We start from the raw sequence: 15,216 nt of genomic DNA on the forward strand, positions 1-15,216 counted from the left end.
AACTCAACTAGGAATAACTGTAAATCACTATGCTTGAATTTTTTTAAAATCCCTCCCCCCACTCGAAAAAAAAGGCAGATAGTTAAGAGAATTTACATATTTGAAGTGTCAACAATATAAATGATCTTGTACTCTCTTCAGAAATGAATTGAGGCAAAAGGCAAACAGAGGAGGCAGGGGCCCAAAACAGGAGCATTGCAAGAAATGCATGCTCATGATAATTACATAATAGGACAAACACAAGTGGCTATAAAATATTTAAAGTTTTATATTTTATAAGATAGTCACTATTTCTATTGGGTAATCACTAAACAGATACCAATTAAAAAGTTGCAAGAATTCTGAAAGCATGTAGAGGTACATTTGACCTGAAATTAATTATATATTAATGTCTTTATATTAATATTTTCCCTGAAATTGATTTCTAATAGCAATCACAAGTAAGCATTTCTATTGACCCTGCCCCTCCCTCCCTCCCTCTCTCTCTTTCTCTGTCTCTCTCTCTGTCTCTCTCTCTCTCTCTCTCTCTCTCTCACACACACACACACACACACACACAAATCCATCATCCTTGATCTCTTCTTAGCCAAAATGATATCAGGCATTCAAAATGAATCTTGTTCAATAGTTAATTAATATTACCAAATCTTTGTCTTAAAAACATGGTAGGAACCCTCTTGGTCTGAGAACTGAATAATAAGGTGAATAAAACATATTCCTACTGTAATATAAAACTTACAATGTTTTTATGTCTGTTTTTTCAAAAATTTTCAAACTTTCTCACTAATAATACAATGATTCCCGTGGGGAGGGGTGGGGGGGGGAGAGAAAAAAATCTATGTGAAGCTTAGAAATCTGATGGATTTTCCATTGAAGATGGAAGGAGAATGATCTGTGGCGCCACTGGCACACAGAGCTGGGGCCTGTCTCCCGAATAAAATGGAGAGCAGGTAATGGGGGACTGAGGAAGCACAGAGGAATTGCTTTAAGAAGACTTTGGGGCATTCAGAAAAACCCTTCAGGGGGCTCAGGGATAAACTGTTTTTGAAAGTGTCTACAATAAAGGATTAGCCATGCTTTCCTCAACATTTGTTAACTCTTAATCTCATCAAAGGGCTAGAGCAATAGCACAGTGGGTAGGGCGTTTAACTTGCATGAAGCCGACCCAGGTTTGATTCCTCCACCCCACTCGGAGAGCCTGGCAAGCTACTGAGAGTATGCCACCTGCACGGCAAAACCTGGCAAGCCACCAGTGACTTATTCGATATGACAAAAACAGTAACAAGTCTCACAATGAAGATGTTATTGGTGCCCGCTCGAGCAAATCCATAAAGCAATGGGAGGACAGTGAAACAGTGCTACAGTGCTAATCTCATCAAAGCTTTTCAGTTTGTGGTGTGTGTGTTTGAGCCCAGAGCATTAGGAGAGTGGCAGGTCAGAAGTCAGGTGCTGGTGAGGCAATGGCCCCACCCCTGGACCCAGCCTTCTTTGTGAATGGGATGATAGTGCCGACAAGTCAGTAACATGCCCACAGCTTGAATTAGAAGTGAATATAATTGTTGACAATTTTCTGAAGCCATGAGAATCCCTATTTTCAGAAATTCCATCATGAGCACTCCAATTTATACAAAAGTAATTAAATGAGTGAAAAACAACCATCAGGGTTTTACCCTGGGACAGCGTAGGAAAGCTAGAACTGATAAAGTCTGCAATGAGACCCTGTGCTGCAAGCCAGAGCACCCCTGCCCCACCAGGGGGCTGTCATGCCACACCTGATGTCCGCTTGGTCTTCTACCACTCAATTTCTTGGGGAGCCACAGACTCAGGTCCGAGTGACGAATTGCTCTTTGCAGGAAAGGAAAGTCAGTCCCAGACCTTACCCAGGGTTTCCAGGTACTTCCTCCTGTCTCACAGAAAAGAATTTCATGAATAGACAAGCACTGAAGTAAAAATAGATTTTATGTGGAGGGTTTTTAGGAAAGGGAAGGAGGGAGACAAAGTGGGAGAGAATAACATGCTCAAGAGAGAATGTGAGCTTCTCCACAGGTGGAGAGAGCCCCCGTACCCATCTCAAGAGGGGAGAGGTGAGTGACACTTTTGCTCAGGCACAAGTACTCGGCCACATGGGTACAAGCAGCACTTGGACTCGGGAAGCATATGCATGCCTTTCTTTTGTTCCAGGTAGCTTTCATAGGGTTTTTCTAAGCTGCCCCACACGGGGCTTTCTAGCTAGGTGAGAGTGTATTGCTAGGGTGGTTGCCAAGTGGATTGAGTTGGGAGTGATCAATGGCCTTCTTTGAAATTCCTGACCTTTTCTTCCTGCTGGAGCTTGTCTCAGAGGGGGTCCAGCCTCCTCTGGGTCTGCTACTGTATGAAGTGAGGGTCTTAGCAGACCTTAGTTCCTGTGCTCACGAGGTGGACCCCTATGGCCTTAGGGTGAGGTGGTTTTATTATATCCTAGGTACTTCTTTGCCATAGGGGCACTTTTCTATCTACCTGCCTGCCTACATCAGGAAGTGCTTGCTGTGGAATTATTTCAAGTACAACAGGGGGCACTTTGGCATAAGGGGCAAAGTGCCTGCAGAAAGGACTGCCTTTTATTTGTTACCAAGCAGCTTCACCGCTGTGAAGGGCCTTCATCCCTCCCTGTGTGGGAGTCCTCACCAGAGTAATGGGGTGCAGACAGACATAATAGAGCATGGAAGAAGTTAAGATAGCCTGCCTCTGGGACTCTGATCCTGTTTCCCCCTCCTGACTGCTGAGACCCTTGGCTCTAGGTAGAATTATACCCCTGGGGGGCTATGTTGGAGGAGGGAGCTACCCACTGCTGAGTGCCTCATCTCCTTCACATAGCCACAGCTTTACCCAAGGGCAGAACCCGGCTCCAGAACCCCACACGCCACCCCTCCCATATATGGCGCAACATGGAGGCTCACAGCTTCATTCACTTTCCTCAGTCTTAACACCCAGACGATAAGCCAGGAACACAGACACCAATACTGAAGTCTGAATCCAGAATCCATTTCTCTTCTGGTACACAATCCACCCCCCCCCCCCCCCCCACACACACACACCAAAATCACCTACAGATGTTTCTGTGAAAATCAGTCTTTCCTATGAAGTTTCTTCTTGTAGCTTTTAAAACTCAAGGTTAAGAACATTACTGATATAATATCTTCAGGCATGACCCATATTGGAAAAGAGTGGGATGAAGCATGAATGGTGGTAAGGAATCAAGGTCTGTAAGAAAAATATTTCTGGGCAAAAACTGAATTTTAAACCTCTGCTCCTGTCACTGCTGTGACTATGAACTTTTTACAAGATCCTGAGAAGGGTTGGTAAGGCTTTAGTATATACTTTGCATGTGAGAGACTTTAATTCTTTGCTGGCACTGTATGGTTTCCCCAAGGGTAGCCAGGAGTAGCCCCTAGTATTATCAGCTGTGGTTAATTATTATCCCACCCTTCCCAAGAGGATGAAGGATAGGCACTTAGGGTCTGTGTCAAAGGCATTGAAAAGAAGCAATAGTTGTGAAACAATATGATTCAGTTTTGTAAATATCTGGGTTTCCATGCCATTGAAGAGAAATGTGGATAAAAATGTGAAAAGAAGGTGGCTTTAAGAGTTTCTTCCCTTCATATGAGAAAAGGAAGGAGCTTTAAAAAATTGCTATATTTGTTCAGTGAATGCATTTAATTTTTATTTTTTAAAAAAATCATTGGTTAGGGCAACAGAATAAAAAATGCGCCTACATCAAACTCAAGAGTTCATGTATGGCAAAAGAAACATGGGCTTAAGTTAAAAGACACTCAATTAAGTGGGAGAATGCATTTGCACTCAAGACATCAGATAACCAGATAATGGTTACTATGCAAAATATATAAAGTGCTCACAAAGATCAACAGCCAAGAAATCCCCGGACTACATAAAAATAGCACTGTAGCATTGTCCTCCCGTTGTTCATCAATTTGCTTGAGCGAGCCCGGTAACTTTGTGAGACTTGCTACTGTGTCTGGCATATCGAATATGTTATGGGTAGCTTTGCTCTGTGGCAAGATACTCTCTGTAGCTTGCCAGGCTCTCTGAGAGAGGTGGAGGAATTGAACTTGGGCCGACTGGGTAGGCCGCATGCAAGGTAAATGCCCTACCTGCGGTGCTATCGCTCCATCTCACCACATAAAAATGGGGAGAGAAAATGAATAGGTATTTCTCTGAAGAAAGCATATGAAAAAGTGCTCATCGTCACTTATTATTAAGGAACTCTGAATCAGAATGACGATGAGATATTATCTCATACCAGTGAGAATGGCACAAATCAAACAAATTAAGAACAATCTCTCTTGGCAGGTCCACAGTGCAAAAAGGAACCCTCATCCACTGCTTGTGAGAATGTCCTCTGGTTCAATATCTATGGGAAACAGTATGAAGTTTTTTTTTTTTAAATTTTATCAAAGCACAGTGATTTACAAAGTTTAAAAATACAGTTTTTCAGCCCCAATCCTGTCGCCCCTGTGACTTTCCTCCATCAGAGTTCCCAGGTTCCCTTTCCTACTTCTCGCTCTACCCCCACTCCTATCATCTTGACAGGCACCATTTTAAGTTTAGTTGTTAAAATTTGGGTCTCATGATTTTGGTGTTGTTGGGTCAGTGGTTTGGATATTTAGTTCTATTATTCTGTATCACCTCAAATATACCTTGACCCTTGCCCCCTGCCGCTTCTCAAATATCTCTCCCCTCCCTCTCCTCACACTTGATTTCTTTCCTCTCAGTGTGGAGATTTCTTAGAAAAGTAAGAAATGAGCTGCCATGGAAACAGCAGTCCCATTTCTGAGTATCTACCCCAGTACACAAAAAAGATTCACTCAAAAGGACATATGCACACCATTATTCATCTCAGCACTTAGTACAGTAACTGAGCTACAAAATCAACCTGGGTGTCCAACAACACACTTGACCCTGGTGTCTGGGAAGGACAGGCAAGGAAAGAAATTGAGCAGGGGTAAGAAGGAGAGAAGAGGTAGCAGGATTAGTAGTCAGGAGCCTCAGGTATGTTGGTGGGGCAGAGAATTTTATAACTATATATCTAAGTCACAGAGCCACAAAACTGAAAGAACAAGATCAGACTATAATAGTCAGGGCCAGAACAATTGTAGAATGGGGTAGGGCACTTGCCTTGTACAAGATTGACCCAGGTTTGATTGCTGGCATCCCGTTTAGTCCTCTGAGCAGCACCAGAAGTAATCACTGAGAGCAGAGTCAGGCGTAATCCCTGAGCAAAGAGCCCAGTGTAAATCACCAAGTGTGGGTCCCACCTCCCCCAAACAAAATTCCAAACAACAACAACCAAACTTAAACATGTGTCTGACAATGACGCAGCTGGGCTGCTGGGAAGAAAACTGGGAAGATTGATAAGGGAAGTTGACACTGGCGGTGGTACTGGTGCTAGAACTTGTATGCCTGAAACTCAACTATTAATATCCTTGTAAATCATGGTGGCTTAATAAAAATATTTTTAATCAATTCGATACTTTATTTATTTTTGTGTTCAATCTCTGTGAGATACATAGCTAAAAGGTCATGATTGGATTTCATTCATACATTGTTTTAACACCTGTCCCTCCACCATTGTACATTTTCCACTACCAATGTCCCGTTTCCCCTCCCAAGACCCCTAGTCCAACTCTATGGCAGGCACTCAGGTACTGAAAAGTCATCATATTTGTCCCTTTTCGTCCTTTCAGCACTCAGTTCTTGCCAGAGTGATCATTTCCAACTATCATTGTCATAGTGGTCCCCTTCTCTGTCCTAAGTGCCCTCAACCCTGCCCCTACCACTTATGATAAGCTTCCATCTATAGACCGGTATGAAACTAATACCCAAGGACAGCAGAAATGAGAACAAGGAGGACTGATCCAAATAGGTATTTTAATAGTGTCTAACTTTATTGATAAATAGAGTAGAAAGTATAGAGAGCTCTCTTCTTCAACCTCTTCATTTATCCTATAATTTATCAAGTTTCAGCAAACCCATGAAGTTCTTATGTACTATCTGGAGTCTCTTCCAAAAACCCCAAGAGGAGAATATTTTATTTTTAAAATTTTTCATAGTTATTCACCATGATTTTAAAAAATTGTTAATAATGGAGTTTTGATATTTAATCTTCTAACTTCAAATCAACCACCAATGTCAGTGTCCATCTATCCAGTAACCCAAGTTTCTTTCTCCCTTTGGTTCCTCATTCCATTTTCTTAGCAAAATTAATTTTGTAAAATAAATTTACTTACTATAGTTTTGGTCACATGCTTAAATTAGTATAGACTCTTATGGTTTTCGTGTGTGTAATTAATTCACCTTTTTATCACCAACATGTCCAAGACTCTTGACCAATACCCTCAAGTTATCACCAGTTGGCCTCCTCAGCTCCCTCCTTCTACTCTTCTACTTCCTTGGCTTTACCTTTTATGTAACCCAGTGCTTTTGCCATTGTTTGATACTTCCAACTGATGTTTCTTTTTTAAATCTAATTTTATTTTTATAGGCGAACACCCTACCACTGTGCTATCGCTCCAGCTCCAGGGGCTGGAGCGATAGCACAGCGGGTAGGGCGTTTGCCTTACACGCGGCCAACATGGCCAACCCAAGTTCGATTCCTCCGCCCCTCTCGGAGAGCCCGGCAAGCTACCAAGAGTATTCGATATGCCAGACACAGTAACAACAAAGTCTCCAATGGAGACGTTACTGGGCCCACTCGAGCAAATCGACGATCAACGGGAGGGCCCTTTACCTTTATTTTTATAAAGTTGTTCACGATGATTTATTACATTCACTGTTCCAACACCAATCCCATCACCATTACAACTTTGCAGAACCATTATTTCCAATTTTCCCAACTACCACCCAAGCCTGCCCTAATATCAGGCTCTAAATAATTTATTACTAAATAATGTATTGCTTGTTATAAACAATTTGCTAAAAATGATCAAAAAAAGAGATTTCCTTAGAAGAAAGTCTGTGAAGATTGTTGTATGTTACACTGGAGCTATTAACCCCTTATATAAGAGATTAATAAAATGTTGTTAGGAATTGAGTCTTGTATTCTAATATTTTCTTAATAGAGATTGGTTGCATTCTACTTTATATCCCACCCAATGTGATGTGCTACTCCTGGTATATCAGTGATGTAGAATATGAAATGTCCAGGAATTCTAAAATCTGAATGGGGAGATACAGCTGGAGTTAAATTTTTGAGTTAAATTATGAGTCTCTGGATCATGGCAGTTAATGAGCTTATATGGTACTAGAGGTAGTTCATGGGCATGGCTACCAGGCTCCTGGAAGAACAGGAGAATGGGGGGAGGTCCCCCATTCCTGACTCTGTGACAGCCTGGACAACTGTCTTTTATAACACAGGTAACTGAGAACATCCAATATTTGCCCTTCTCTGGAAAAAACCTGAATGCCCGAGAACAGATGACTGGTTAAAGAAACTTTGGTACATTTACACAATGGAGTACTATGTAGTTGTTAGAAAAGACGAAGTTATGAAATTTACGTACAAGTGGTACTACATGGAAAGTATCATGTTAAGCGAAATGAGTCAGAAAGAGAGGAATAGACAGAAAGATTGCATTCATCTGGGGAACATAAAGTAACAAAATAGGAGACTAACACCCAAGAGTGGCCGAGATTGCCAGAAACTGGAAGAAACCTGAGTGCCCAAGAACAGATGACTGGTTAAAGAAACTTTGGTACATCTACACAATGGAGTACTATGTAGCTCTTAGAAAAGATGAAGTCATGAAATTTACATACAAGTGGTACAACATGGAAAGTATCATGCTAAGCGAAATGAGTCAGAAAGAGAAAGATAGACATAGAAAGATTGCATTCATCTGGGGGATATAAAGTAACAAAATATGAGATTAATACCCAAGAATAGCTGAGATCAGCACCAGGAGGATTACTCCATAGCTTAGAGGCCAGCCGGGTGTTCTATGGGAAAGGACAGCTCAGATAGAGAAGGGAACACCAAATAAAGGGTGTTTGGAGGATCCTCCCAGGAGGGGAGATGCATGTTGAAAGTAGACTATGGACTGAACATGTTTGCCACTGAATGCCTCTTTTGCAGACCACAACACCCAAAAGGAGAGAGAGAGAACAAAAGGGAATGCCCTGCCACAGAGGCAGGGTGGGATGGGGGGATGGGGATGGGAGGGATAATATCCATGGTGGTGGAAATGGGCTCTGGTGGAGGGATAAGTGTTTGATCATTGTATAGTCGAGACCCAAGCACAAAAATTTGTGGATCTACAAATGTACCTCATGGTGTTTCACCAATAAAAATTAAAAAAAAAAAGAATGGCTGAGATTAGTATCAGGAATTTTACTCCATGGCTTGGAGGCCAGCCACACATGCTAGGGGAAAAGGGAGCTCAGATAGAGAAGGGAGCACCAAATAAAGGGTGTTGGGAGGATTCTCCCAGGATGGGAGAAGCATGCTGAAAGTAGACTATAGACCAAACATGATTGCCATTCATTGCCTCTTTTGCAAACCACAACACCCAATAGAAGAGAGAGAACAAAAGGGAATGCCCTGCCACAGAGGCAGGGTGGGATGGGGGGATGGGGAGTGGGAGGGATACTGGGATCCGTGGTGGTGGGAAATGGGCACTGGTGGAGGGATGGGTATTTGATCATTGTATAATTGAAACCCAAGCACAAAAATTTGTAAGTCTACAACTGTACCTCATGGTGTCTCACTAATAAAAATTTTAAAAAAAAACAATATTCGCCCTTCTCCTGTGACTTACTTCACTGAATGCAATACTGTCTAGTTCTATCCAGGTTGCAGAAAACTCCATGGTTTTATCATTTCAATTATTTTATAATTATTTTATATACATGTTACCACAAATAGTAAAATTCTTACTTTTTCTTTTCCTTTGTGAAAGTCTTTGATTCTTTATCTTTCCTGGTTGCCACAGTAGAGATTTCCAAGACTATACTAAATAATTGTGGAGAAATTGGATATCATAGCCTTATGCTCAGTCCCAGGGGGAAGGCTTTTTATTCTTTCACCATTGAATATGATGTTGGATGTGGATTTGTTGTAAATGAACATTACTATCTTGATGAAAGTAGTGTTATGTTTTGTAATAATGAGTGGATATTGAATTTTGTCAAAAGTTTCCTCAGTGTTGATTAATATAATCATATGAATTTGATATTTTCTTTTGTTGATATGGAGCGATAGCACAGCGGTAGGGCGTTCGCCTTACAAGCAGCCAACATGGCCAACCCGAGTTCGATTCCTCCGCCCCTCTCGGAGAGCCCGGCAAGCTACAGAGAGTATTCGATATGCCAGATACAGTAACAACAAAGTCTCCAATGGAGACGTTACTGGGCCCGCTTGAGCAAATCGATGATCAACGGGAGGGCCTTTACCTTTACTTTATCTTTTGTTGATATGTACTACATTAATTTATTTGCATATGATGAATCATACTTTCACCCCTGGCCTACAAATCATTTGATTCATTTATATTGTTAAGAGTCCAAGGGTTTGTTTTCATTATACTTTGTCCAGTCCATATCTTTGTTTTTTTTATAGATACCACATACGTATGAGATTATTGGCTTTTGTCCTCCATCTTGCTTATTTCACTTAACATGACACTCTCTGGTTTAGTCGAAGTTGTATCAAAGGGGGACATTCATCTTTTCTTTGTGTTTCTAGTATGTAATTATGTACATACACTACTATTTATCTATTTAGTTTTTTGTTGTTAAGCATTTAGGTTGTTTCTGATCTTTATTATTATAAATAATGCTGCAATAAAAACAGGTGTGAATTTTTTAAAATTAATATTTATGTGTTCTTGGGAAACATGCAAAGGAGTGAAATCACTGGTTCATATAAGAGTTCTACTTTTATTTTTTTGAGAAGTTTCCATACTGTTTCCCAGAAAGGCTGAACCAGACAGCATTCCAACCAATAGCAAATTAGGGTTCCTTTCTCACCACTATCTCATTACCAACACTGATTAATTCCACACTGTTTGATGTAGGTCATTCTCAGTGACAAAAGGTGAAATTTCATTTTTATTCTTACTTTCATCTACCTGGTAATTAGTAATGATGAACACTTTTTCATATGCCTGTTGACCATCTGTATGCTTTCTTTGAGGAAATGGTGTTCAGATCCTCTTCCCAGTTTCTGATGCATACAACATTACTTTTAGTTTTGTTTTGTAATCATTTGTATATCTTGGATATTTTTTTGTCAGATATACTAGATGAATACTTTCTCCTATTCAGTTGGGTATCTTTTTAGCCTTTTTTTCACAGTGAAAAGATTTTTTGGTTGATGTAATTCCATTTATTTATTCTTGACATCTTTACTTTGAAAATGGAGTTGAATCATTTAAAAAGCCCCAAAGCGAAATTAGTCAGAAAGAGAGGAACAGACACAGAATGACTGCACTCATATGTGGAATATAAAGTAGCATAAGATGAGACTGACACCTAAGGACAGTAAAGCTAAGGGCCAAGAGAATTACGCCATAGTTTGGGAGCCAACCCGACATGCTGGGGGAAAAGGCAGTTGGGATGGAGAAGGAACCACTAAGTAAATGATGATTGAATGGATTGCCTGAGATGGGAGATGTGTGCTGAAAGTAGACCAAGGTCCAAACACAATGACCTCTTAGTATCTGAATTACAAACCATATGCCCAAAATTAGAGAGAAAGATGAATTGTATCTGCCAGAGACAGGGGCTGGGGTTGGGTGGGAGTGGCAGGTGGGACACTGGGAACAGTGGTGGTGGAAAATGTGCACTGGTGGAGGGATGGGTGCTCGAGCATTGTGTGACTGAAATGTAATATGCAAGTTTTAAGTGTATCTCCAATTAAACTTCTTAAAAATTAAAAAAATAAATAATAAAAAGATGAAGAGTCATATCCTATCATATATGGCATATTTTGCAGATTTTTTCTAATACTTAGACCTTTGATTCAGCTTGAGTTCAACTTGTATATGGTGGGACGTAGGGGTTCAATTTTGTTTCTTTTGCATGTGCCTACAAGTTTTCCTAGGACCATTTGTAGAAAAGCTTTTCTTTTCTTCACTTAATGCACCTAACTCATTTGTTATGAATTAGTTGTTCATGTATTATAGAGTTTATTTCTGAGTTCTCAATTATATTTCAGTATTCTGACAGTCTGCAGCCAGTCTATTTAGATGACAACAAATTAGATTAATCTTGTACGTGGATTGATGCATGCTTGAGGGAGGAAAGAGACAGTACATCACAGTCCTGTAGAAAGGACTTGTTTTTGTTTGTTTGTTTGTTTGTTTGTTTTGCTTTTTGGGTGATGCTCAGGGGTTACTCCTGGCTCTGCACTCAGGAATCACTCCTGGCAGTGCTCGGGGAACCATATGGGATGCTGGGAATTGAACCCGGGTCAGCCGTGTGCAAGGCAAACGCCCTACCCACTGTGCTATCACTCCAGCCCCAGGACTTTTTTTTTATTACAAGTTATAAGTCACTTTTTCCTGTAATAATATAAAGACATAAATGATTTCCTTTTTATCTATATAGAAAAATACACCATAACATGTTGAGTGAGCTCTCTAGATTCCCAGGGGTTTAAAACAGAACATGGTAGATTGTACCTATATACAGGACAGACTGACAGGCAGATCCAAAGCACCTATGGTCATGGCCTCCAAGAGAACCTAACTCCCTGGACACTCCAACGTCTAATGTGGTTGGTCCTGTCAGTGAGGTAGAGCCTCCACAGTAGCTCTGCAGCAGGGTCCTGTGGAGCTCAACTCACCCATCCCTATACCAGTAATCATCATCTAGGGTTGTGTTAGGAACCAATTAAATAGCTATAGCAGAGGCTAGACTCTAGGAGTCGAGGGAGGAAGATATTTCCATATCTATCATACCTTGGGAAATGAATGCCAGAGGAAACCTCTGTCCAAGGAGGGAATATCCAGAGTCTAGACTGAGAAAACTACATTAGTGATGAAAGAGGAAACCTTTGGTTTCCCCTTGCCAGCAGATCTATTTCTCCCCTGTTGATCTGACTTAATGCACAATTCATCCCAAAGTCCTGTCTTAGGGTTTCTGGAATTTCCCAGAACCATAACACTGCCATGAAGTCTCAGCTGACAGGGAGAATGAGATAATGGGCAATACCTGGAGGGATTTTGATGAACCAAACATCCCTGCAACTTCCCCGCATCCTCTGTAAACACTTGCCAATTGACAAGAAATGCAAGGAGTCTTTAAAAGAGCCTACACACTGTCTTCTCCGGGACAACTCAGAGAGGGCAGGTGAGTTTTACTTTCCGCCCCCACAGAGCCTCCCCAGCAGCCGAAAACCTTCAGAACTCAATCACCACCATGCTCGTGACCACCCTCCACAGGCTCGAACAAGCCTCACCCATGAGTGAATCTGCTGTATAATCATTCTAAATTTTAGAATTCCTGGAGAGACTTCTCATACTCTACACTGACATACCAAGAATAGCACATACAAGGGCTTAATGACTCGAGGATGAAATACAACAATCTTCACACACTTTCCCCTAAGGAAACTTTATTGGACCATTTTTAGCAGATTATTCATAATGAACGATACAAAATTAATTGTTTCAGTTTTGCTTTGGGGGCACAATTTGGAATTTGGGGTGGAAACGTTTGAAATACAGTGGTAGGATGGTGCAATAGTGGTGGGATTGGTGTTTGAATATTAAATGTAATGAATTATTGTGAACAGCTTTATAAAAGTCAAACAAAATATATAAAAATAAAAGGACCTACACAAAACTCCTTTTTAACTTAGTCCTATACTAAGTTCCTTCCTACCCGGGTAGTTTTTTTTACTTTCTCCTACTTTCCAATAAACTTTTCAACTTTCAACTCTAAGACAGAGCATCTTTATGACTCAATATTTTAATTCTCGAAAATATTGAAGAACCTGGAAATCATGAACGAACAAATACTGAGACCCACTGCTACCACTGTCAGTGAGAAGCCTGGAGCATGGGCCAGGCTTGACTGAGACCTAAAAGGGAGGCAGCAGAGATAGTGCAGCCTCAGGGAGTATGCCTTACAGAGCAGCACCCCATATGGTCCCCAGAGCCCAGCAGTGAGTGATGCCTAATTGCAAATCCAGAGCATCACCGTGTGCGACCCCAAAACAGAGACAAAAACAAGGCAAAACAAAACATATCTATTCAGGAAGGCCATTGTCATTTCCCATAGCTTTTTATTTCATTTCATTTCATTTTCATTTCATCATCCTGTTATTCGTCGATTGCCTCGAGCAGGCCCCAGTAACGTCTCTTTCATCCTAGCCCTGAGATTATATTCAAGGCTATTTAGGAGAATGAGACCCATCATTGTTACTGGTATTTGGCATATTTGGTACGCCACGGGGAGTTTGCCAGACTCTGCCCTGTGGGCAGGCTACATTCGATAGCCTGCAAGTGTGTCCAAAGTAGGAATAAGACAATAAGATGTCAGCTTTTTATTTAGTGACTTTTTTTTTTGCCATCTCAAAAGTGCAGTGGAAATTCTAACACAATCTATTTCAGAAATCTATGTCTGGATGATCAAAAATTTTTCCTTTTTTTGCCTTCATGTATGATTTCATTTTCTCATTTCTTATTCAGTGTATATTTGCATTGCTTACTGTGTCAGTGGTTGGTCCTGAGAAAGTAAATTTAAAGAGTGAAGGAGTCTGCTTGGAGAAGACCACAGTTGGTACAGAATGAGTAGAATAATAAATGGCAAAAACACAAATAGCCACCCTGCCAGTCAGGAGGGGTCTGGGGGTAGGAGTTTAGTCTTTGTGAACATGTCAGTCTGGAGCCGTGCCTGAAATAATATGTTGAGTGAAAAGTCCAGGGCTGAGCCGGCTCACCAGGTAAATACAGAAAAGCATGGTCTGCACATAAAGTACCAGGGTGTGCAGCTGCTGGCTGATGCTGGATCAAATAATGTAAATAAAAGCTGTTTCAAAGGCCTGTAAGGGCCCCAGGCATTCACTTTTATCATTGTCTACATCTTCCAGTCAATATTTGCTCTGGAACAGGCAGGAAATATTAAACAGGTACAAAATGAAAGCAAGTGTCCCTGTGGTTTTGCACTAAGAACCTACATGCAAGACCTTTGTGGAAAATAATTGACAAGTAAATAGAATGACTTGAAACTAATAATCAGATATCAAAGTTTAACATAGAATATTTATTCTGAGCTAGGGCAGGTTGGTATAGATCTGTCTGATTTTTTGTTTGTTTGTTTTGTTTGTATCTCTAGAGGTGACATGTTTTGGTCATACGTTCTAATTCACTCTTTCTGGAGAAGAATGGCTGATACCAGCCATTAAATGTAATGAATTATTGTGAATATCTCCTAGTTTTTATACTGTTCCTCACAGTTTCGTAAGATTGTACCTATCACAGGCTGCCCCTCAATATGAAAAATGTCTACTGAATATTTACTTTCAAAGACTTTAAAAAATACTCTCTCTCAAAGTTCAAATCACAAAGAACAAGGTTAAAATTATTATAGGCTGTAATAAAATAAGTAAAATGAAATCAAACAGAAATGAGAAAATGTTTGAAAAATATGTCCCAAAAATAATGGTCAAGATATTAGGATTGTTGTAATTAAGAAAATATCTAAGACCTTAGTGGAAATAAGTGAAGTGAACAAACAATTCATCAAAGGAAAAATCAGGAGTCTGGGGATTTTTAGTACAGCAGGTAGGGTGCTTATATGCAGCCAACCATGGATCAAGCCCTGGCATCCCTCATTATCTCCCGAGGACTTCCAGGAGCATTACTGAGCATTGCTGGGTGTGGCCAAAAAACAAAAACAAAAGATAAAGAAAAAAATCAAAATGGCAAAGAGATTTAAGTTAAGTTGAATGGAATCATTAATGCCTTTCAGCCGACAAAGCTTAAAATCATCACTCAAACCCTGTATTGGTGATTATATGGCAAAATGCACGTATTTATAGTTCCCTCTGAGAGAATAATTTAATATAAAAATAGTTCTAGAAATATATTTAGCCGTGTTATTTCAAACATTAAACTATCTCTGTAAAATTTTTTTATTTTATTTTTTAATTTGCACTGCTGTCAATGAAAAGACTCCAAACTTTCAGCATTCCCTCCCACCATGTCCATTTTCCTC

The 15,216-nt window shown here is 40.4% G+C and overlaps 1 protein-coding gene across 3 annotated transcripts in view; it reads left to right on the forward strand.

Annotated features, from left to right (window-relative positions):
* Positions 1–15,216, forward strand: part of DDC (dopa decarboxylase) — a 100,420-nt gene that overhangs the window by 10,180 nt on the left and 75,024 nt on the right. The window lies entirely within an intron of this gene.

This window comes from Sorex fumeus, unplaced genomic scaffold (assembly GCF_029834395.1).
Source record: "Sorex fumeus unplaced genomic scaffold, SorFum_2.1 ptg000128l, whole genome shotgun sequence".
NCBI classification, from domain to species: Eukaryota; Metazoa; Chordata; class Mammalia; order Eulipotyphla; family Soricidae; genus Sorex; species Sorex fumeus.